At 46.7% G+C, this 25951-nt stretch overlaps 1 protein-coding gene across 17 annotated transcripts in view; it reads right to left on the minus strand.

The window, feature by feature from the left end:
* The window catches only part of MYT1L (myelin transcription factor 1 like), a 418463-nt gene that overhangs the window by 357160 nt on the left and 35352 nt on the right, over nucleotides 1-25951 (minus strand). For 16 of the 17 annotated variants that reach the window (XM_073896929.1, XM_073896930.1, XM_073896935.1 and 13 more), the window contains exon 2: nucleotides 19457-19550. The exons of the other annotated variant lie outside the window; for it this stretch is intronic. The gene's annotated coding sequence lies outside the window, so the exon portion shown is untranslated. The remainder of the gene's footprint in view (nucleotides 1-19456; nucleotides 19551-25951) is intronic. 17 annotated transcript variants of the gene reach the window in all.

The raw sequence follows: 25951 nt of genomic DNA on the forward strand, positions 1-25951 counted from the left end.
GGGAGGGGAGGGGAGGGGAGGGGAGGGGAGGGGAGGGGAGGGGAGGGCAGGGCAGGGCAGGGCAGGGCAAGGAGGGAGGGAAGGAGGGAGGGAGGGAAGGTAGGCGAAGGAAGGAAGGAAGGAGAGAAGGAGGGACTGAGGGAGGACGGAAGGTCTTTGGGGCATCATACTGAATGAATGATGTCATATATTTCCTGCATCCTCTAACTTCCTGAAAGTCTTTATAAATTTTCCAATTTGGTTTAATATCCTGCCATATAAAACTTTTCCACAAATAATTATATCTGCAACTATAAACTTTGGTCTGATTGTCTTTGCCGCTGATTTGAATTTTTCTAGCAAACCAATGACCAAATCATTTCTGCCCAAATCCAACTAAAGACACTTTGTAAATAATACACAGTATTTTTTTCTTCCATACACCATGCTATGTGCAGAGATCTCTTTATCTTCAGCGAATTGGAACAGCTCTGATGTCCGTGCAGGTGGCAGCCACTATGCAGACATCATAGGTTATAATCTAGTGCTTCAGCCAAGAAAAAAAAGCACAAATAAATAAAATTATTTTTTTCTCCAAAGTCAGGATGAAAAACACAAGTGAATTTTTCAAATACAAAACACATTGAAATGAATAATTTTAAATGAGAACTATCACCGCCTGTGGAGAGGGTAGTTCCCTAAATGACTGAATGTAACTCCTTTTTTGGGCTAATTAACTGGTTACTGCTCCCATGAAGATCCTTCTTTCACTATTTAAGAAAATAATGCACTTTGAAAATGGAAAGAAAGCAAAGTGCTACTGGCTTGAGCGCCGGCCTGGAACGAGCTGCCGGCACAGGTGCAGACCTCCTGGCCGTCAGCCGCACCCCGGCCCGGCCCTGGAGGAAACACAGCATACCCGCACAGAGCCCGGCCCAGAGGCACCTGATCATGCAGAGAGTCCTTGCAGGTAAAATAGGTAAACGCACAGAGTGTGCGGTGCAGGTGAATGTTTGCACATGGCAGGAAATATATTTCTAAAAATACCTCTGTTTGTGCACAGATGTGAAGATCTGTTGGGTCTGTAGGACAAGATCAGAACCAGGATTTGCAACAATACCATCACTACTCTCCTCCTCTGACACGGCCTCTCCCTACGGCCACGGTGAGCCCAGGGCAGCTCCCGTCCCAGAGCCCTGGCAGGTAGCACTGGAGAGACCCTTCCACCTTTCGATTTGATCCTGACACTAATTAGCCTTTTGTTCATGACCAGATCTGCCAGAGGCGTTGGTGTTCCTGACTTGTAGGAAGCTGTGCGTGGTGGGGGCACTATTAGAGGGTATTCCCAACGTCATGCACATGTTATGGATCCTGCGTACCCCAAGTGATTTAATCCTTGCAATAATTTTATGACATGCATCTTCTTGTTTCTTCCTTGGAAAACACGGGACTCAGGAGGGTAGACTAGTTGGCCAAGAACCCCTTGCTAGTAAGCAAGTAGGGCTAGAATTTGAACCCAGACCCAAGTGACTCAGAAGCTCACCATTATTCCCATGCAGCATCCGGTTTCAGTCCGCAGACTTCCAGCACTGCAGGCTTGTTCTGTGCTTCTGGATCTAGGACCCATGCCCGCCTGACTGGCGTGGACTGTGCCCTTCCGTCTGGTGATCTGGTATAGAGACCCCGTGTCTGTGCTGCCCACAACCTCCACCATGGCCCAAAGGCCTGCACATCCCCACGCCTGATGCTTTTTCCTTTATTCATATCTGCTCATTGTCCCATGACATCAACAGAAACACCAGAGAACATCACTCCACCTTCCTCCCAAACCCGCAGTGACCCTTGCATTCACAAGCCATTGTATGTTGCCTTATAGACAGAGAAATGCTGAAAACATCAGGCCACAGCCCAGGGCTCATATTACCTGATAATATTAATCAGCCAAGGAGACAACAGTGCATTCCCTCCGCTGGGGCTGATTTTGATGGCCTTACTCCCAGATTCCTTACCACGCCGACCAGAGACTTCAAGGTGATGGCACTCATTTCCCTGCACAGTGGTGTCATGTGTGGGCTGGGGACCACCCCTCCCGGAAATGTGCAGAGGGGGCATGTGGATGGAGTGTGAAGTCAAGCCCGACATTCCACCAAGGGGTCAGTGCTGAACCTGAGTCAGGTGGCAAGGAGTCATCAGCGTTTGGAGAAACTTAGCGCTCCTTGATGAGAACGCAGAGAATTACACACAGCAAAACCCAGCGTACCCAGATCAATTGGCCAATTTTGTTTTTAGCCATTTCTGATATACAAGATACCAGACCAAATGCTAAAGGAGACACAAAGATGAGAAAAAAGAGAAAATAAATAAAAGTATGAAATTTGAAGGCAGGCAGATTTGGGTTCAAATTCCTGCTCTCTCATACTAATTTTTTTTTATTTGAAAATGAGACAATGGCTTCTAACTTTTAAAGTTGCCATTAGAGGCACATGAGATTATGGAGGGGAAGCACTAAGTGCTTTGTCTGGTAGAGAGAGAATTCAATGTGCAGGGGCTTTTATTATTTGGGTACATTACGAAGTCCTTGGGCTCAAGGGGCACATCTGGTGGCATTCACAGTGGAACATGGTGCAAAACAGGTTATTGTAGGTGCAGAATGTGCTCTGTGGGGATTCGGATGGGTTTGCCTCATGGAGCCCAGTCGGGGCTCTGCGTGACTCTCAGTCCTGTGGAACAGCAGGATCTAAGGGAGTTCATGCTTTGGGAGCATGCACTCTGCAGCTGTATGACCATGAATAAACTATCTGACCCGTCAGCGAGGTTTCCTTATCTGTGAGGTGTTGATTGTAAGGCCACATACCTCATAGGGTGTGGTAGGCATTGAATGTCAGGCTGAAACAGGAGGGGCAGTTCATGGTGCATAGAGCGCGATGCGTTCAGCTCTTGACCATGACAGTGAGGCCATGGTGGAGGAGGTGAAATGTTGAAAGACTTGAGGTTTGATGTTGATGCCCGGGGGATGGTTGGATGAGGGGTCTGGCTCCTGGGGCATTAGAGGTATGGGTACAGCTCCTGGCATGGGTTTGCTGGGGTTTGATGGGAGCGTCACCCACTGCATGCCAAGAGCTCCACACAGCCCTCAAAAACCTTCCTGCTCCAAGGTTACTGTAGGAGCATTCCAAGCAGTATCTATAATCTCTGCATCAGCTCACGAGAGATGCACTGGTATTGTGCCCATTTTCCAGGTGAATAAAGGGATTCTCAGTGAAATCACATGACCCGACGTAGCCCATGGAGTTAGCACATGGTAGAGCAAAGCTTGACAGTCACATCTATTTGGTTTCGATGTCTGTGCTTTTTCTAAAATATGGTACCTCTGTCCATGGGAATAATCTTCCCCATGTACAACAGAAAGCCAATGGAATGTCCATTGGGAGCTCTGGGTGGTTACACATGGTAAGACCTCGAGCTTCATGCCAACTGTGCAGTAAGGACCCCAAAGGGCTTTGCTGAGCTACATCTGGAAGCCCCCAAGGCACCGCGCTAGAGGCACTGTGGAGTGGGGTGGGTGAGGGGTCAGATACAGAACTTGGCTCTGCATCTACGTGTTTCCGCAGCTGAGACTCTGTGACCTTCAGGGTGGTGCCAGAGGGAGAGCGGGGGCAGGGTGGGATCCCAGGAAGCAGGGATGGGGAGCAGAGCCGGGGACAAGAACGTGGTCTGGGAAGAGTGCCTTAAGCATAGGAAAGACGTTGTCCTACCCACAGTGAAGGAGAGTAACCCAGGTGGGGGACACTGAACCAAGAAAGGCAACAAAGGACAGGTGGGCAGGTAATGTGGGGGGACGGTGACTGCCCAGGTACAGCTGCTGTCTGGGGGGGTAGTTTTATAAAAGATGAATTTGGGAGCACTACCCACAATGGTAGCTCTCTCCGCTGCTGCTCACTCACATGGCCGCCCTCCCCGAGTGCAGTGCTCTTGCTAGGTGCGTGGCCCTGCATGCACGCAATTTGTCATTTCCATCATTCTAGATGGGGAGCTGAAACTCAGAGAGGTTAACTGAATTCCCAAGGCCTTGGAACAGGCAGAGAGGAGACGGGATTTGAACCCACACAAATAACTCAAAGTGCCTGCTTCACATTCTGCTTGAGGAAGAAAATTGGAAGCCGTGGAAGAGGCAGGTGTAGCGTGGACCATCTTGTGAGAAGGAGTCGGCTAGGGAGAGAGGGATAAAACCTCCCCAGAGAGTGGCCCCAGGGTTTTGTAAATGCATCCTCAGGAAGGGTACAGGGAGACCAAAGCAACCCTATGGTCCGCACCTGAGAGGCTGGAGGAGGAGATGAAGCTCCCGCAGGGTGGGCTACACTGGGCTTGGGTGTCCAGGGACACCTGCACAGGAGAGTCCTACAAAGAGGTGCTGCCATTCCAGAAGCTACAGAAAGGGATTGAAATTCAGCTGTGAAATGGGAGGTGATGGTGGGGCAGACCCCACCTTACGGCACGTTTCCAGGGCAAGGGGAGGATGAGGTCAGAGGCTTCAGAAGAGCCCCTGTGCCTCCACACCACATCTTCCCCATGAAGCCCATGACTCCAACACGTGCTCTGAATGCCTGACTTGGAAGTGCATTTAAGATTTAGTCCTTGTAGTTAATATTAATAAAGAGTGAGATTTGGGGGATCACGCTGGGAATTCCAAACCGTTAGAAATAGATTTATAAAATATAGAGTTAAAATGAGGTCATTTTTCAATTTCCCAAAAGCCTTATACGTTTGATTCATGTATATGCCTACTTTGGATGGAAGCATTTTATTTTCCGAACTCCCAAATAATCAATTTCTCTGTCATTTCTAACTAGGAAGGGAAGGTAATGATCAAAGTATGGACGAAAGTACACCTTCAAAATACAGAAATTTAATTCACATACACTTTAGTGTAAAGAGTCAGCAAGGTGAGCAGAAGGATGCTCTGGCAGATTGGCTGGTAATGGGGACCCATGTACCTGTGCTCGGGCGTAGCAGACAGGGGAGAAGGAGCAGGGAGAGCGGGTGGGAAACACCTCTGATCAAAACAAAATGCTATTTTAAGGTCCAATTTCTACATCTAGAGCAAGCCACAGCCTATGAAAATTGTCCATGAATTTCTTATCTTGAAAAATAGCCAGATGTATAACAAAAAGCAGTGGTTAATACTAACACCAGTCAATTAGAAAAAAAAAGTTTAGAAACCATTATGGTAAATAACAAGTTGTGGGATGGAAACGGATGGTAATCAAGTTCAGTTGGGAAGCCACACCAGAAAATCCGTAAGAAGAGTTCTCTTTTTCACTAATTTCCACCACACAACCATTTCTTGCTGACACGTGTCAGCCTTGGAAATAACCCGTGGCAACAGTTGATCTTGGGCTGGCTTCCCTTCACAACAGTTTAAAAATACCTCTGCCCCCAAATCAAGCATTGTATGTTTAGGGAATTCACACTCACTTAATTATTAGCCCACGTACAATATAATTATGAAGATAAATCTGTAGGGAAGAGGAAAAGAAACACAAATAAGCCATTCACAAGGCAAATAGCAATGACACTTTGAGGAGCTCCTTCTTGGTTCCCCCAGGGCAGGCCCCCCTGCCTCTAGTATGCTGTGCAGAAGCACGAGGAAGGTGGGTAAATGGTCCTCACAGTGTGGTCTCTCATCACCATGAAGATCTACGGCTTAGTGACCAGCCCTAGCTCTGCTGCGTCCAGCAATGTGATTCCCCCCAAGGATTGTCACTCAGAGTTTCCAAAACTATCTGTAGGTGAACAAAGAGATTCTTTTTTAAAGGAAAACCTCCAAATCAGTTATTTTAGACCTATTATTTTGTAAAATCCAATGAAAAAGAACTTCTGGAAAAGTGACCAGCACTTGAATGTCACATCAGCGCCAAGCAGCTGTGGATGCTTCTGAAGGAGAATTCCAGCTCTGCACGCCTCTGGAGGTGGGTGGGCTGGGCTGTGGGCTCTAGGCGGCAAGCCTGCAGCTTCTCTCCTCCTCCTCCTCCTCTGCAAAACGAAGGACAAACTTCCCATCTCTGAGCGGTCTTGAAGACTGACTGTGCTCACCGGTGCGAATGCTCTATATCTAGACAGGGGTTGGTCCCTTCTGTTGCCTGTCCTTTCCTTCTGTCCTTCTGTCTCTCCCTATTGGATGATCTCTGGGTGCTGTTGCCTGCGAGCTGCCATAGAGATCCAACAGACTGACCCTTGCAAAGCCAAGCACCACCATGCGGCACCTCTACTCAGTAACCTCAGCCAGTAACCCCAGGTGCTGTTCATTGCAGCTCGTCCTCACAGCTTTGCCTGGCACCCAGACCTCTGAGCTTGCTGGTTCTGCACACCCCGTCATCTCACGCTTTCCTGCTCTGCCCCTGTGTCCCAGCAAATAGGACAAGGCTGTCGTTGCTGGCACACCCCAATCCATGCAATGCTCTGCAGCTCCTTCTACCTCAATGTCCTTCCTCCAACCAAGAGGGAAGAATCTCGGCTGGACGATTTGTGTGGATTTGTCCCCAGATTCTCCCAGCTGGAATGATCTCTTCCTCCCTGCCAGTCACACAATCCTTTATCAGTTCCTCCAGAGGCACTTACAGCTTTCAGTCTAATATCAGGAATCATGTGGATGCACACATTTGGTCTAACTTCAGAATCATGTCTGTGCACATGTTCAGTCTAATATCAGGAATCATGTCTGTGCACACATTTGGTCTAACACTGGGAATCATGTCTGCACACGCATTCAGACTAATACTGGGAATCATGCCTGTGCACACGTTCAGTCTAATATCGGGAATGATGTCTATCCACATACACACATATACATGCTGGAATCTACGTGTACAGACAACAATGATGGAGAGCTTCCCGTATTTGCTTCATCAGATTCCTCAGTTAGTAACGTGGTGCCCTCTATATACACACACAATTATTTATTCCCTTTGGCATATATGTTTGAGCCCCCGCTCGGTGCTATAGGTATAGGGCTGGAATAAAGAGAAAGGGAGGACCCTGGCACTTAAGTCATAGACCGTCACACACTAGGTTGGCCCCAAAAGGTGACAAACAAGCAGAGAAAAATTATGACCAATCTCCCTAACTGGTACCCATGGAAGGCAGGCATTCTTTAGGGATAAGTAATAAAAGGACATTACGGACAATATGCAATGGAGCAAAAGCAGTTAATGAAGGAAATACAGCCTGGTCTCCGGATGCCCTGAAATCTGGCCAAAGCTCAGTCACAATGAACCGCCATATATCTGCTGGGCCAGCTCAAAGGTGCAGAGACAGCACCCAGGGGTTGTGTTAATAATGACGGTCCTCTTTTTAAAATCAGCTGAAGCTTGCCCCCGATTCATTTTTCTTTCCTCCTGGTCATTTAGCTGACTTTATTATGTCAGAATATACGAATCCCTCACCAATGCCATGGATTCTGAGGTTATCACTCCCCTTCCTGTGTCCCATGAGCGTGATACAGACATGGCAGGATATGTGGGGACTTGGGGGAAGGTCTTCCCACCCTTGAGATCCCATGCCTGTGTGCATGCCTGTGTGCACCTGTGTGCGTGCTTGTGTGCACTGTGTGCACACACCTGTGTGTGCCTGTATGTCACCTGTGTGCATGCCTGTGTGCACCTGTGTGTGTGCTTGTGCACTGTGTGCATGCACCTGTGTGTGCCTGTATGTGCACCTGTGTGCATGCCTGTGTGCACCTGTGTGTGCCTGTATGTGCACCCGTGTGTGTGCTTGTGTGCACACCTGTGTGTGCACCCGTGTGTGTGCTTGTGTGCACACCTGTGTGTGCACCTTTGTGTGCCCCTGTGTACATGCTTGTGTGTATGCCTGTGTGCACCTGTGTGTGCGCACCCGTGTGTGTGCACCTGTGTGTGCACCTGTGTATGCCCCTGTGTACATGCTTGTGTGCACCCATGTGTGTACTTGTGTGCATGCCTGTGTGTGTGCCCCTGTGTACATGCCTGTGGGCACCTGTGTGTGCTTGTGTGTGCACTTGTGTGTATTGCTTGTGTGCACACCTGTGTATGTGCACCCGTGTGTGTGCTTGTGTGCACGCCTGTGTGCGCACCCGTGTGTATGCCTGTGGGCACCTGTGTGTATGCTTGTGTGTGCCCTTGTGTGTGCCTGTGTGTGTGTGCTTGCACATGCAATATATCCCATGTGAAGTGTTCTGACATATAGCAAAGATAAACAGGTGACCTTTTTTTGTTTTATTTAGCTTCTACATTCTTGGTCAGTTCATAAGTGAACACAGTACTTAGAATGTGGATTTTTAAATTAGAACTTTGGTGAACCCCCAAATGAGTAACGATACAGACCAAGACCTATTTGAGGACATGCCATGGGGGCACTCGACTTATTTATTCCAGTTAATGAGAGAAAGTGTCTTGAATTCATAAAACAAGGTTTGCACACATTAACAACGATAGGACATAAGAACTTGATGAATCAAAATGCTCCCCAGCCCATTTTCAAAAAATCAGTACACTACTGTTATATAATATTATTAGGAATATTTAGGAATTCTCATCACAGATCATTAGAGGAGGAATTGTCTTAATTTGCTCTGGAGAAACCAGCAGAGGTCTGCAACCACTCTCCCTCCTGAGCTGAGGCAGTTATATTCGTGTGATCAGGCTGCTGCAACAAAACACACGGACCATCCAGCTGAAACAACACAGATTTATTTTCTCACAGACCTGGAGGCTGGAAGTCCGGGAGCGGGGTGTGGGCATCTCTGGTCGCCGGTGAGACCTGTCTACCTGGCCTGCAGACCACTACCTTCTGCCTGGGTCCTCACTTGGTCTTTCTTCCATGTGCAGAGAGAGCAAGCACTGATAAGTTTCCCTCTTCTTGCAAAGACAGGCCCTATGAGATCATGTCACCCTTTGACCTCACTTAATCTTAAAGACCCCCTAAAAGCCCCACCTCCAAACACACTCACATTTGGGGGTAAAGGTTTCTGCCTCTTAATTCTGGGTGGGGTATACAGTAGTGTTTTGTAGTAATTGGGTGGGTGCACAGGAGCTGTCCTCACAGGGAACTATCAAAATTCAAGGGCTTTCCGAGGGTGAACACAAGAGCCTCTTCACAATTAATATTCCTTGTACTTATGCATTTGCAGTGTGCATGGTCTACACTGAACTCAGCAGGTCCTGCATGGTCTTGCCCGCCTCCCGGCTCGCTCCATTTAGGCCACCAGGCAGTGCCCTCACGCCCACCCAGAACCAACAGCAGCCAGGCACCGCCCCCCCAGACTCCCACCCAGTGCCAGGCCCCACTCACTCTGGACCTGGGGCTGCCTCTGGCACAGCTCCCCATCCTCACCCCTTCTTGCCTGATCTGCAGCTCTGTGCCGGAGGACCCTGCCTGCCCTCCAGGGCGGGGGTGTCCTCACTGCCCACAGCTGCTGGCGGGCCTTTCATCTCCATCTTTGGGTAAATCAAACCTGACTCTTGGGCCCCAGCACCTCTCAGCTCCTCTTCCTCAGGCGTCTTGTGGGGGCCATTGTTCTCCGCCAGTAGATGCTCACCCGCCGTGTCCCGCCTGGCAGGCCTCTCCCGCTGTGCATGCCCTTCCCCTTCCTCAGCCACATGTTCCCAGGCCACATGCTAGACCGTCTCATTCCGCTAGCTGTGCCTTCGCCGCGGCCGGTCATCACCTCAGTCTGCCCTGTCCCGGAATCTCAAGCTGCTCCTCCCGGGGATGCCAGACCCCAGCCTTCCTGCCCCTCCTCGCTCCATGGCCTTCTCCGGGAAAATGAAGTTAGTAACATCTAGTCACTCAGGAAAACCTCAACTCTAAGAGAAAAGAACAGACTGAGAAAGGGGATTTTATGTAAGGATCAAAAGACACGTAAGGGTAACAACCAATAAATAAAAATTTGGGGCCAGAGAGGATGGTGTGCATATGGAATGGAAAAGAGACCTTTCCAAGCCCGTTATATTCCTTCAGGATTTGGGGTGATTATTTTTTTGTAGCTTTCTGAATCTATCTTGTCTGAAAGACTAAATTTTTAATCTGTAAAGGTTTCCATCTCCCCAGAAGGTAATCCTTCTAGGAATCGGGCTTTTTCCTGGCGCATCAGACCCGGAGCTGGTCTCTGGTGGGAGGCAGGCCCTAGTCGGCCCACAGTGCACACACAGCCCCACAGCATGCCGAGCTGGTGGCGCCCCGAGCAGCAGGATCAGGGGCAGAAGCCATTAACTCTAGTTTGCTACAAGTCTGAAAGATCATTATGGAGGAATTGGGTTATAAGAAGAAAAAAATGTCAGGCAAGACAGTCGCTATTCTTGCCCTGTGAACGTCAGGATGTGAGGGAGTTATGTTCAAGCGTTGCTTTCCATCAACCCGCAAGACCATTACTGTGGGTGAAAACCAGTATCCATCTTCTTTTGGAATTTTAAACCTTTTGCCTTTCTCATTAAAATAAAAAATGTGATAACAAGACCTCTCAGAACATGGAACCAAATAAGTATGAAATGAGTATAGAGGAATGATAAATGTATCATATGTTTGTATAAAAGTAAAGGGAAGGAAGGAGGGATGGAGGGCTAGAGGGAGGAAGGAAGGAAAATTCACGTATTCAAAGTGCTCAAATGTAGTTTATTTATAACATAAATTAAATTTTCTTCCAAAAGAATTTAGGAGAATCAGAGAGAGGGACATTATTAATCATTCTTCAAATGTAGAAACTCTAAACTTCTATTTTCAGTAATCCCAAATTGTGAGTATTCATGTTTTGGGAGATTTGGGTTTTTTCTAAAGTAATTTCTGAGTCTGAGAAAGGTCTATGTGATTAAAGTGTTCTTTCACGCCCTCTTGAGCTCTCTCTTCAAAAGTAAATGCTACATATGAACACGGGTGGCAAACCCGCAGTGTGTGACGTCTTAATGGCATCACTTTGCGTACGTAAACAGTCTCCTTGCAGTTATTGTCACAGAGGACTCCTAAAGAACGACTGTGTGGTTCAGAGAAAGAACTGGCACATCCTCAGGTGCGAGAGCCCCCAGTATGTCTGTGAGCAGAGTCACGCCAGAGCCCTAGGCTGGGGTCATTCCGCCAGACCCCCGGGGACTGCGTGTGGAGAGCCATGACCCTGCTCTGTGCTGGGAGGGGCCAAACAAGGACAGCTGATCGTCATGCAAGAGCAAGGTCAGTGTGCTGGCAGGAGTAGGAGAGGGCACTGTGAGAGAGCAACAGGCAGGGGGGCTCTGGCTCGGGGACGATGGTACCTGGGGCGCTCTGGAGGGCAGGCGAAGCTGTGCATGTACATTTGAGCTGCACCGGGAAGGGGTGACTGGGGTTCTGCTGAGGAACTATGTTTGAAAAGGGAATCGAAGGGTTTGCATGTGTGTGTCATATATGATGTATATGTGTGTATATATACCTGTATATGTATATATGCACACACACAAAATACATTCATGTATGTGTGCATGAGTATGCACATGAGCATGTGATGTGTATGCACGTGCGTATATGTGCACACATAATACATGTACACACGTATGTGTGCATGAGTGTACACATGAGCATGTGATGTGTATGCATGTGCACGTGTGTATATGTGCACGCGTGTATACATAATACACACACCTATGTGTGCATGTGTGTACACATGAACATGTGATGTGCATGCATGTGCATGTGTGTATGTGTGCACACATGTATACATAATACACACACGTATGTGTGCATGAGTGTTCACATGAGCATGTGATGTGTATGCATGTGCATGTGTGTATATGTGTATAGCTGTATACATAATACATGTACACACATGTGTGCATGAGTGTTCACATGAGCATGCAATGCACATGCATGCGTGTACACCCGGACACAATACCTGTACACATGTATGTGTGCATAAGTGTACACACATGCACACACGAAGTGTGTATGCCCGTATTCGAAGTGCACACATGTGTATGCGTGCACATGTTCATACATGTGCACACATGTATAAATGCATGTTTGCACACATGTAAAGCATATATGTGTTTATGTGTACGTGCATGTGTGTGCACATGTGTGTGCATTTTATAGCAGAGATGTGAAGGTGAGCTATGTGTTTGAGAATATCAAGTAGATAGAGCCATATTGTTCAGTAATTCCATCTTAAAGTATTGGTTGAACCTAAAGAGAATACAGTTAATTTCTTTCAACTCTGTTCTGCATTCTGTTGCTTCAGCACTGTGGGCTGCCCCTGGTCCTAGGGTGCTAATTACCCACTTGTGTGATGCTCCAAGCATCAGTACTCAGTACCTCCAATAGGGACACTGGTCCAGCTATTTGAATGAGAACAACAAAGCCCTCAGGGGGTGGGTGGTTTCCGTGAAGGCACAGAGCCACCAGGCATGGTCTCGGACACTGACCACTGTGCTTCATGCTGTATCATGTTGGCATCATAGAAACACAAATGCTGCTCTGAAGGGTCTTCTCCACCTTGTTGGTGTGATCCAGGAACTCTCTCCTCTTTATTTCAAGTGTACCTTGAATACTCTCTACTCATACAGTTAATGCTTTTCTCTGTTGCCTATCAGACAAATGCTGAACGATTTGGCATGGGATGATGTCCTTCCTACCCACACGTCAGCCTATTGCTCTACATGTTCTCCACACCATAGTGCTGCGCTCCGCTCGCTCCCCAGTAAAGAGGAAGTTCTTGCCCCTCCTCTGCTTTGGAACACCCCTACTTGTTCCTCAATGCCATTCTCGAATGCACCTCTTCCATCCTCCCTCACCCAATCTCCCCTCCACCCAGCACCTTGTGTCCCCGCTGTGGCTTAGCAGGGGCTGTGTTTACTCATCTGTGTGTTTGCTGGAGGAATGTGAGCACTCAAAGACCTGCGCCTGGGATTCCACACACAGCAGTGTCTGACACAACAGAGGTGGTCAGGGTCTGGTTCAAGCTTCCTTTAAAGATAATGAGCATTTCTATTCATCAGGGTTTGTGTATAACTGAAGTTAGAAAAATTCAACCACTGTGCCAGTAAGCCACAGGGACTGTGATCTTAGGCAGGGCACACACTATGCCACGTCCTCATGGCCCCTTCCTGTGGGAAGAGCCCAGGCCCCACAGACACCTGCTAACCACATCCACTGTGATAGACCTGAGGACTAACTAAGCCCATGCCACCCTAGTTTAGTTAAGATCTAGGTTGTCGGTGCCTGAGTGTTCTCTATTCTTCTAACCAGAATTATATAACTTATTAGGATATGGATCAGGCAAGTTTTTTTTTTGGATTTTGCAAATGTGTCCATTGATGTAAAAAGTCCTTTTCCAAATACAGGGGAATGACATCACCAGTCTAAGGCCGGGCGATCAGAGGACACGAGGGAACAGAAAGAGGGTGCGAGTAGACTTTCTGTGGCTAGTTTCTGTGCTCCCTGCGGTCATCTCAACATCCTCCTGCTCTGCATCCCCGTGCTGGGGGTCTTCTGCCCACCACGAGCCACCGAGTCACAGAAAAGTTGGGGAAGGCAGACTAGGAGTGACAGTGCCCTGAATCTCATCCTCTCCACACGTGTGTGCAAAGGATGCGATTTACATTTCATACCCCCCTTGTTTTTACCTCTGCTTGACTGTTTCTTTTCTCCCTCTTATGTCACAGTCTATTTAATCTGTGCATTCCAAGAAACCCTCCCATCTCCGTGCTTCAAAATGAGCGCCATCCCTCCAGCCCTCACAGCACCTGCGTGTGGCACCAAGCACTCGCTGTGTCTGCTTCCGGTCTCACCTGCTACATCCCGGGTAACTTCCCAGGAGGTTTCGTCTTCGCCCGTGTTGCCCTTCCTCCTCGGCTGGTACAAAGCCGTCGCTCAAACATGAGCCTGGTGGAAACCATGTTATGTTTAACTAGTGACACAACTGAAATGATGAGGAGACCTCTAGAGGAGACCCCAACTTGGAGGGAAAGGAAACACAGACCACATCCTGAGGGGAGACAGCAGGGATGGGGAAAGCCACAGAGCTCCCGGTATGTGCATTTTCATGTTTCAGAGACCTTTACTTTGTTTACCAGCGGAAGTGGGTTCTTTCGAAGACAGTGTCCATACCCCCAATATGGATTCCTTTCCTAGAACAGCGAAGAGTTAGGGACTAACTAACTGGGGAAACAGAGCAGTACGGAAAGGAAAAAAGCATTAAAAAATATTCAAGATATAGTCAGTGTGTGGCTAAACTGTCTAATTGATTAAGCTATCCTTTGAAGGAAAAAAATCATATTCCTAGAAAATTTAAAAGCCCATTTTTATATAATTTCTTTAAATACCTTTAGAAATATATTAAAAGTTACAAGTCACAGAAAAGTCACTAATTAGCAAATCAATCTGTCTTTGATTTTAAAATCCAAAAGATAACTATTAATTCCAAAATGTTTTTGTGTACAAAATTAAGGGCTTTTTCTCATAGCAATTGCCAATATGACAGATTCCCAGTGGAGAACAAACACAAAAGTCCCACCTCTATGTGTGTGCTGACCACAACCACACACGGGCACTCTGCTCTGCCTGAGGCACGCATGGGTGGCTCACAGGTAATGTGTTACGTGAAAGGATGCACATGCTCTCCCCAACAATTCCGTGAGGTCCGGACTATTATCACCCATGTTTTCCAGATGAGAAAATAGGCACAGAGAAGAAATTTACCCCCAGGTGACAGAGGAAAAAGCTGGATTTATTCCCTGCCCGCTGGGACTGCGGGGTCCATGACGGGCTTCTGGTCTGGGTGCAGAAGACAGAACGCCCTGTGCTCTAAGGCTTGCACGTTAGGAGGGTTGACAGTGTTTACTTGTGCTGGACTTCAGCCTGCAGGGTGGATGGAATGCTGTCTTCTCCCCTTCCCCAGTCCTGTATTACCCTCTCCTGATTCTGCCTCTTGATGTACAAGAAGAAGAAAGGGGAGGAACACGGAGAAGGAAGAAGGAAGGATGGGAATGAGACCCTTGTGCAGACCCCCAGCTGTCCTGTGTGGTGGCCCACTTGCCTTCCCACCAGCCAGCCTCGCCTCCATGCTGTCTGGCCCGTTCCCTCTGTCTCCCTTCTGCCAACATGTTTATGAGGGTTTGATTCCTACCCTCAAATCGTGGGGCACTGGACACTGGACAATGCCCAGGTTCACTCCTTCTAATCAGAGGACATGAACTACGAAGAGTGGGCAGCAGGCACGGTCAGCAGGCTGCACGCACGTGATCTGCCCATTAGAGAAGCAGAGACAGGCATGACATGAGTCAGGGATGGTGTAAAAGGTAAATGAGGCCAAAGCCTCGATGTGGTAAAGTTATGTAAATATAAGATAAATAGATACAGGAATTAGTGAAAATTAAGTATCAGTGAAGGAGAAAATGAAGAAATGATAAATATAACCAGCCAGAAAACCTGAGAATAAAAAGTAAGACAATATTCATGAACACCAAACATATTCGTGGACTAAAATAGAAGCATTAAATTTTCTAAGAAGATTATCTTCATAGAAAGAGAATTTCAAGCATATAATATTCATGCTCACGTAAAATCAAATTTGGCCATTTTAGTGAAACAACCATAAAATGCCTGGTTAAACCTCATTTACTATCTGGAGCGTGTAGTTCACATATGTGTGGATTGATGTGTTTTTGTTGTTGTTTATATATTTTTGCTTATCAATACAGTGGGTGTGAGTAGGTATTTATCTCCAAGACAACCAGATGATGGAGAACAAATCGGAGTGTATGGTTTGGCGTGCACCGTGGACGCTGGGAGCTGAGACTTGGGTGCCTTTCGCCCGGGCTCTGCCTCTGTATTTGACCTGCCGCACATGACATAACCTTCTGCCTCAGCTTTCTCCTCTGCGAAATGGGGATGGTATTTCCTGCCTGGAAGAGCTGTTTGAGGATTAAGTCCGTTAATGCATGTCAACCTCACGGGCCACAGTCACACCACAGAAGTGTCCTCCACTGGGACGTCACATTTGCAGCATGTATGCAAAGACTCTTCCAGAAAACAAACCCACACTCTCAGAGCCATCAGCATGCCTAAGCCAAGCCCAGGCCCCCCAGCATGGGACTCCGACCCACGACTGTGGGGTAGAGTCTCTTCAGAGGTTCCCACATCCTTCATTTTGCAGATGAAGTAAGCAGGGGAAGCTAAGAGGCTTGCTGAAAGTGGCAGATGTGGGACAGACACCTAGGCTGTCCCGCTTCCAGGTCAGCTTACCTCTTACACTAGATTCCCACACCACAGCAAGGCTCTCCTGTCACTATCACTGGTGGTTTGGGGCAAATGACTTTTGTTTCCTTTTTAACAAAATCTTTGGGAATCTGTATGAAGGTGGGGGCCATCTCTGTCTTCAAGGTCAGTTGGGGGAATCTCCCCCACTGGCCTATGTGGTCAAGAATTGAGGTCAAAATTTATGGATTTATAGAAACTTAGCAGGTTTAGTGGAGTAACAGTCCCACTCCCTTGGAAATGGTGAGTACTTTAACTTGCATATTTAGGAAAATATAACAACCATCAAATATTTGAAATACTGTCATATGAAATAGAAATGAGTCCTCAACAGTTAGAACAGTTCCCAACCATAGCAGACTCTTAAAATATATCCCTTGAATTGGATTGAGTTGAACCTATTCTATATGTCTCCAGAAGCTAAAGCTAAGAACAATAGGTACCTAATATCAAATGGTAATTTCACCTCAAGAATATTATGAATAACATTTCAACCATTAACACAATCCAACGGGATGGACCACCTTGCTGAGTGGTAGGCTATCCATTTGCAGTAGTATTCAAGAAAGCAATAGAAAAGCTCCCTCTCCGGGGTTGGCAGAGTGGGGACAAAAGTGTTGGTACAGTACCCTCTGCGGTACGGAGGAGCGAACGTGATGCAATCTTTCCCTAATGGTTGTGGATGTTGGAAATAGGGTTACACATTAAGAATAAACATGGTCACTGTGTTAAATGGTTAACACTGAAGTTATATATACATATACATAAAATTACATAATATATTTGAGATTGTATATATACATATTTGAGATTATATATATATTTGAGATTATTTTCATGTATATAAAATATATAAAACATATAAATATATATGTAAATATAAGTAGGCTCCACACCCAGCATGGAGCCCAACATGGGGCTTGAACTCACAACCCCAAGATCAAGACCTGAGCTGAGATTAAGAGTCAGATGCTTAATTGACTGAGCCACCCAGGCGCCCCTGAGATTATATTTTTTAAAGATTTGTTATGGTGTTCTTCATACTATATCTGGCACTCAGTGTAAGTGTGCATTCCATTACCAAAAGCTGAACTCCTCAAAAGTAGGGGCTACATCCTGCCATTCACATATCAACAGCGCCTAAGTTCATGCCTTATACATGGTAGGTACTTCATGTGTCAAATTAATTTATGAACAAGAGAACAAAAGCGTAAGATTTGGAACTGAGTTCTTGGGATTCAGAATATATATTGAAATAAAAATCTCATTCTAATAGATTACTTTTCCTCAAGGTCAAATTCCTAAAAGTTGTATGTGGAGTGGCAGACCATGGGTCTTGAGCTGTGTTTAGACTCACAGAGGTTATGCCATCACAGGACAAGACATAAGAATGAAGGAGCATTTTAAAAGCTTTATCCTTCTCAAAAGCCAGAACATGTACATGTCCTTTGAGCCAGCTATGGCACTATGAATTTATGTTAAGGGGACAATTAACAATGTAAAAAGTTTTAAAAGATTGGTCATTAACTTTTTTTATAAAGCAAAATTTAAAAAGCCAACTGACAAAATTATGAGAGGATCTGTTAGACATATTTAGCATAGCCACAAAACGGAATACTGTATACCATGGAAAATGATGTATTTATTGATATAGAAAGATATGTATATGCATAAAGTAAAAAAGGAGTAAAGAACAAAATTACAGTATAATCCATCTTAATTTAAAATTACGTGTGCAAGGAAAACAGTTGCAAAAAATTTTGAACCAACCTCTTAATGGTAGTTACCACAGAATTCTGGTATTTTCAGTATTTTAGCTTTTTTATGAGGTAGATATATAGAATATATATATTCATTAGAATATTCTAATTCTCTACAATGGGCAAATACTAATTATGTAACAAAAACTAAAATTAAAACGTCTCTCTAGCTCTCCAGCAATTTGATGTTGGCAGGAATGACAACATTTAGAACATCAGTTCCTGATAACGTTGCTACCAAAAGGTGAGGGAGACTAGAGAGGGACCTTGAAAATGTGTAATTCACGATTACAAATTAACTGTGTAGTAAACAGAGAACGTTGGCTCATTTCTGACGGTCTTGATGGGGATTTGATTGGTCTTATTTGCAAGAGTATCATTTTTCAATCCCACCCACTCATCCCTGGAAGAGAAAGCAGAGGCCCAGAAAGGTCGAGTGTGTGCCTCGAGGTCACGGGGTGGGGACAGAGCTCTCCACTGTGCTCTTGTCAAGGTTACACTACTCATGAAGAGAGTTGAAAATTAATGAAATTACGTCTCAAGATACATTTTCTAGGAGTTACGAGTGACGGTCTAGGATGCGCCACCACGGAATAAAGATACCACAGAACACAATGCGGCGGCAGTCCTGGGTGAGTCATTGGAAACAGATGTCGCCTGGGCCAGCTGTCCCCCTGCCCCAGCCCTGGCGTCATCACGTCTGCAAGGCGGTGAAGATACGTCTTTTTCAAGGGCTCAGGAGGACTGAAAAGGAGGACGCGTCAGAAGCTACACAATGTGGCCCACACGAAGCAAGCATGCGACACGTGTGAAACATTATTAGGGATGACACGCCTCTCCGTGTGTCACTCAGCAGGAGAGGGGACTTTCTCACAAGAATAACACATTTCCAAAGACGTCACTTTTGCCCTGCACACTCCGAGTGTGTCACGGGCTGTCTCTGGGAGACAAAGGGAACACCAGCCCGTACAGGTCACCGGGGGGCTCATGCGGCGCTCTCCTCGCCACCAACCAGGCTGCAGAGTAACTACGAGGCCCCAGGGAAAGGATCCGAGCAGAAGCTGCCTGAAACTTATCAGGCACCATGTGAATAAATATCAAGAATGAAACATGAAGAACTTAAAAACACTATGTTGACATATAAATATGCATTTTGGTTAATGCCCTCGGTTTAATTTGGTTTGTTTCTGAGATTCTTAGACTGCACACAAAGCTCACATCAGCATAAAGATACAGGGAGCAGTGATAGCTGATGCACCACTTTAACCGGTGCATATTTAATCAACTAAAGAAGAAGGTAAAATTGAAGTATCTCAATGTCAAAAACAGTAAGAAATACTGGTAGAGAAAAGTCCCTTTCTCAACTGACCAAGTTCAACATCCGGCACCAGCGCATTCCAAATTCTTATTTTTAGGTAACATCCCTTGCATTCCTAGCGAAATACAAGGCCCTGTTTGTACGAACATACCACGCTCTGTGACTCTTCAAACATTGGCGTCGATTGCACGGGTATCCAGACGGTGGCTGGGTGCACCTTGGCCTCGGCCTCCGTGTGAGCTTCTCTGCACAAAGAGAAGACAGGAGACGTGGTTAATGGAACTGAGATTGTCCCTGTGATTTGATGGGAATGGAGGGTTCCCTACACGGATGCCACCCTCCTTGAACCAGTGAAGGCGTGCACACACGCGTCACATGCTCTGCCGCTCAGCTCGGGCACGGTCCTGGAGCTACACAGCCCCACTCCAGCCTTCAAAGCTGTAGTGCCTTTGAAATGGAAGTCTGCTCTTTCATAAAAATTAAAGAACAAGGGCAGGTGTGTGACACCTGGATCAGTCCTTAGGTCTCTGGCCTCTGTACAAAGACCACCAACAAAGGGACATGAGTCAGAGACGAGCTCAGGTGCCACACCGCTGGCCCGTGAGGAGTCGTCACATGCACAGAAGGTTCTGGACCCCCAGAGTGAGCATGCCAGCTCTAAATATGGCGGCAGGAAGGATCAAATAAGAATCTCGGAATCAGGTTGCTTGCCGAAGGCCACACGAGCACTGATTCTACAGTGGAAGCCCAAGATCTAAGTAAACAGAATAAAGAAAGATGGGGCGAGGAAGGAAGGAAGTCTGATATTTCCCGTTTTCCAGGTTTACTCAGAGAAGTGGGGGCATGGAAGGGAAAGAAGGGAAAAGAATTCCTCTGGAACATTAATTCAACTTTTTCTAACCACCAACCATATTCATTCCAATTTTAGCAGTTCTGTGGGAGGAAATATGAAACATGAAATTCTACGCTCTCAACTTTGCTTCTATTCTGTGCCTCTACCTGGGATGCCCTCCCCCTGGGCCCTTACCGCCCGCCCAGAGTCTCACTTTCCACGGATGAAGGGAGGAGACCGCAGAGCCGGCTAGGAGCCGCGCGGACGGTCGCTGCCGTTACTGACGACCGTGAGAAGCCAGGCTCGGCATTAGAGGCTGTGGGCCCGCAATCCCCCTCACTCTCAACACAGGAGATATCATTCCCACTTTGCATTGGTTCAAGATGTTTTGTGATGCGGAGACACACAGCCAGGATACAAGACCAGCTCCTTCGGACTCTATCATTCTTTCTACGTCTCCAGGCTGCCCCCCAAGGTCCTGGGCCCACCAAAACACCAATCCTGAGGTTTTTGCTCTTTTAGAAGGAAACATCTAGTCCTGGTGACCCCTCCCTGGCTCACATGCAGAAACATTTCCTTGTGTCTTCAGGACAACATCATTGCTATTAAGTGTGGAGAACGTTTTAGATCATCCCCAGATCAAATGAAACATGCACACTTTTAAAAGGAGTCATGCCGATATCAAGTTTCTGGCAATTTCTAATAAATAGGGAAAATAAAACGAAGAACCCATTAGAAGCTACTTATGAGAATTTCAGGCCTTGTGATCTTACGTTATGACCGAAAACGACATTAACTCTAGTTTCTACTGGGGTCAGAGCATGCTTGCCTAGCTTGAGGCAGAAGCAAATGTTCTGATGGTTCTAAGCGGCCCCAAAGGGCTCCCTGTCCTGGCGCAGGGCAGGCGAGGCCACCTGTGCTGAACAGGACACTGACCCACCGACTGAGGTGCACTTGAGCTGGCTCTGAGGGGTGGAGCCAGGACACGCATGGGCCTTGCTCTCTCTCCCTCCTCTGAATGGTTCTGTGCACGGGGAGAGGAGGGCCGCATAACCCCAAGGGCAGGGAGGGAAGGGAGGTCACGGGAGGACAGTCTCGGTGTCAGACACAACGTTGCTGAGTTCTGTCTCCCATTCCACTTAGCGAAGTTTGTGGCAAACGAATAGAATTAATGCTCATGTGGTCACGTAAGGACAGATGTAGATACAGGTGTGTGCATGCGTGTGTTTGTGTGTGTGTGTGTGTGTGTGTGTGTACAGAGGAACTCATTGCACCTGACATTACCACTGCTTTAATTTGTGTTTAGTAGATTATCTTTCTTTTTAAAAAACTCAGTAGGTCTATAGAAGTTTCCATGACTTTAAGTGTATCGAAACAGGGTACGGGTTTTAGAAATGTTGGAAAGAACTGACTAGACTCTAACGTATTTGGTCCATTGTCTTTCCCGTTTTTTCTGAAGGTCCTTATAACCAGCATCCTGGCTCTGATGGGAAAGGCTGAGTTTACAACCCATGCAGATGCTCAAAACTACATGATTTAAAGAAGCAGGAATGAACATGGGCCCGTCCCAGGCTTTTATTTTTTTAAGTCTATCTAAAAATATGAATAATGTAATTCCTGTGAATGGAAAACGACAGAATTTCAAAAACTTTCGGAAGAGTTTCTCATTTCTAAAGTGGGAATAACAGATTAGACACTTTTTGACCTCTACAATGAAGCTTTAGTTCTCTGTGAGTTAGGGAATTTGGTCTTTAAATTCATACGAATATTCTGATTAATATGTATCTTTTAAACAAAAAATTGTAGTTATTTCTGCATCAATTTACCACTTTCAACAGAGGAGAAGCAATATACTTTCTGTGGAAATCATAACAGCAATGCAGCGACAACTGAACCAACCAGGTTGACTCCACAATTTTGACCTTGGAACTTAACATACTGGAAGTTGACGGAGGACATCAAGGTGCAGGATATTGACTCATCCCTTTCTGTAACCTTCCCAAAATAGACATCAGATTTATCATTACATAGGTCATTTGATTTCATTTTCTGAGATCAATGCTATGGTTCATTTTCTGATGAAGGGAAGATATATTTACAAAGACCTAGAAACAGAGATGTGGAATGTGCTAGGTAATGAACGTGCATTGTTGTATGTAATCCTCGTGGCGAGGTAGGTGGGTTTCAACACTGATTCTGCAGGTGACAAAAATGAGGCCCAGAAGCTAAACAACTGGTGGAACATCATTGAGTTTGTAAATAGTAGACTGGATTCAAACCCTGACAATCTAATTCCTCAGCATGTGCTCCTAAGCACCACGCTAAATCCTCAGTAAAATCAGAGGTCACTTTTTCAAAAAATAAAATCATCATATACCTAGACAAAGCAAAATCTTGGGAAGACTTTAATAAGAGGTTTCTTGTTATCTGGCCCACCCACACCTGTGCTGTCCCCCAGCCACGTGGGCTTCTGAGCACTGGAGGGTGGCTGGTTTCAGCTAAGACGTGCTATAAATGCAAAATACCAGGGGGCACTATGAAAAAAAGAAGATAAAATCATCCATTAATACATGCATAGTGATTACCTAACATTATAGGTTAGATAAATATATTATTAAAACTAATTTCATCTGCTTATTTTTATTTAGTTTAATATATGTTGGGAAAGGTAACATTACTAATGCAATTTTGTGACTTGCATTATATTCCTGTTGGACAGTGCTGATCTAGAGTCTCACTTACTAGGTTCATTTTACAATGATCTACATTTTGAGTTTTTATCAGAATAGAGCCGAAGACAAATGCTCAGAGTGGACACTCTCTTGCTAGGGGACAGTATAATATACTCAAGTCAGCCTCAGGAGTGTTAGGTTTGTAATCTTCTCAAAGTTTACAGCTTCTTAAATCAAAGTTAGTTGATAAGACTCTGACAGGTGCCAATGCCTGGCTAATGGGATCGGGCAGGTTCTGTCTCACGCTAGCAGCGTTTTTGCATAGGGCCTGAAAATTTGCTTTTTGGTGTTTATTATAAATCTAAATTATTATGTATTAGGTAAACTTCTATTTATTTGCATCTTTTTCAGGCTTATAGTACCCCCCCCACTTCAAGTGTGGGAGCAGTATAGTGGTCCATGCTCTTGATTTTAAAAAGGTGCTATTTGCTTATTATTATTTTTTTCAGGCAGGGTAGTTAGATTTAGTGAGCTAATTTCCACATATATACCTCATGGAAAGGCTGGGCTGCAAAAAGTAAACACAGAACAGCTTCAAATATATGAACATATGGCCGCAGCCTATAGCAACAATAATAAGAAAAGATCCTAACAACCAGCTCTGCACCGAGTTACCTCGGCCGGCACCTTCTCGTGAGAGTGGAGTAAGATCTCTTGTGACATTGCTTGATGGTCTGCAGTGGAAATCTGACTCATTGGTGCAGCCAGGGGAACAGAAGCAGGCTGAATGGAACAGAGCGAAACTCTCCTCTAAATGGGGTGAGCACATGACGGATATTTGAAAGCATTTGATACCTGAGAAATTATGTGCCTTTCTTAGTATTGTCTGAGGAGACACAAAAATGAGATTTAGATGTAGATCCAATTAATCTCCCGCAGAGTCAGCAATCCCCAGACCCCCACCTCCCCTGTGTCAGGGCACAGAGCCGCCCTAACCCACCGCCCACAGGGGCCCCCAAGGTGGAGGCGGGAGACACCGGGAAGGAGGCCGGCGTGCAGTGCAGGGAAATTTGCTCCCTGGGGAAGACCTCTCCAAGTCAGGTTTGGGATCCCGGCGGGAGGCAGGGTATTTATGTTCTGACACTGGCTTGGCAACCCAGCATCACCCCAGCACGCATGAGCACGTGAGGTCAGCCACACAGTCGCAAACCCCGGCACGCGGGCAAAGAAGGGCAGAGCCCAGGCTGACGTGTAGCACCTGCTCGCTCCGGGGTCCCCAGTAGTCCAACCAGAACCCCCGAGAACTTGCCTTCCAGCCACGGTCTCTGCGTCTACCGCGCCCAGGGCCCCAGGCCGCACCCAACCACTGACCGCGCACAGACGGCCCGGGAGACGAGCTGGGGCAGAACGGAGCTGGGAGGTCCGGAGCCCCAGCTCCTACCTCATCCCCTTTCATTTTTTTTAAAAACGGGGTTTTCGTTAATGAAAGTTTAAAAGCCGTTGGACCAGCTGATCTCCAAAGCCGCCTTCTGCGGGAAGGCGAGGGCGTTGTTGTGCGCTTTATTACACGCGGTGTATACTGATACCGCCGTGTGATTAAGAACCTACATTTCCAGGAAACGCAACACTGATGTGGGCATAAAGATAGCGATGAAGGAAGGGGATCATTCAGGCTTAATTACTTACAATATGTACATACCAATTGGGAGGCTATTTAAGGAACCCAGACTGAAATGTCAAAATTCTAGTGGGTGTCCATGCGCCCTTCCACAGGACCGGCTCTATTTCCCCCACGCTCATCCTCTGACGGGGAAGGAAGAAAACAGCCTAGTCCCCAGCCCAGGATGCATATTAGAACCACCTGGGGAGCTCTTAAAACACACTGACATCCACCTACGGAGACTGTGATTTAATTGGTCTGAGGTGAAGCCCAGGCATCAGTATTTTTAAAAAGCTCCCCAGGTGATCCTAATGTGAAGCCAGGGTTGAGAACAACCGGCTCAAAGGAAAGGTTTAACGTCTACCTAAAGCGTCCCCGGTTTGAAGCAGTCTCCTGCCCCTTTCCGCAGCCTGCACCTCACAATCCAGCCAGCTCCCCTGCTCGAGAACGAGCGGAAGGTACAGTGATGGCGCCTGCCCCACTCACCTTGTAGGTCTACCATGAAAATCAATCCGGAAAGCGAAGGGAAAGCTGGTAACAAAAAATACAGCTGTATACAATTTCTATTTTTAAGGAAGGCTCAGAGAAGCAAAACTCAAAACCATGGACGAGGGACAGAAGCAGCAGGAGAAGTGAGAATAGCCAAAAATCAGAGAAAAAAGGGCCCTGTTCCCAGGTTTTCGCTACAAAGCTGTGGTGTGGCTTATCTATCTCTTGACTGTGAAATGGAGATTTGTGATTTGAGCTTCAATCCCTTTATGATATAAGATGAAGGTGTCCCGGGCGCAGGACGAGGAGAAGTAAAAGCCCATGATTTTTCGGGTGGGAGCTGAAACCCGAAGTCCCCTAGGCCTGTGATTTAGAAGACTTAATCCAGCCGGCATTTACCGCCCGGAGAGAGTTGAAACAGTGACTCTGGGGCAGGAGAGGCAGGACGCCAAGCCAAAAGGAAGACACCAGCTCCATGTCTTAAACAGCCAGGAACGCAACAGGAAGGGTACATCGCGGAGCAAGAACAAAGCCACTCCATTGGGACAGAGGCAGGAGGAGCTGGGAGCCTGAGTCCGTGCATGGAGACACGGTCCACGCACTCTGTGAGGCAAGGGAGGTTTCGGGAGAGCTCATCGACAGGACCGGTGGGCAGGTGCACTCTGCTCTGACCCAGGGGTCACCCTCGGACTAGATGATTCTGCACACCCAGGTTTGGGAAGGACTGTAACATTATGTCATGGTGTATTTAATCATTTTCAGTATTTCTGAACATGGTCTTCAAGCATCTACTGAGGAATCTCTTGAGACTTAAAAAAGCCTAATTCTGAAGTTGCCCGAGGAAAATGCACAGAGGGGTGGCCCATGCACCCGGGCCGTCCCAGAGCCCCAGGCGTGCAGGGCTGCGGGGCGGCCGTGTGAATGCCTGGGGCTCCTCGCTCAGCGCCCAGGCCATGGCTGAGGGTCCTCTGATCCCCCCACTGATGTGGAGCC

This window comes from Callorhinus ursinus, unplaced genomic scaffold (genome assembly GCF_003265705.2).
Source record: "Callorhinus ursinus isolate GAN/ISIS: 27379988/994484 unplaced genomic scaffold, GSC_fseal_2.0 scaffold10, whole genome shotgun sequence".
NCBI lineage: Eukaryota > Metazoa > Chordata > Mammalia > Carnivora > Otariidae > Callorhinus > Callorhinus ursinus.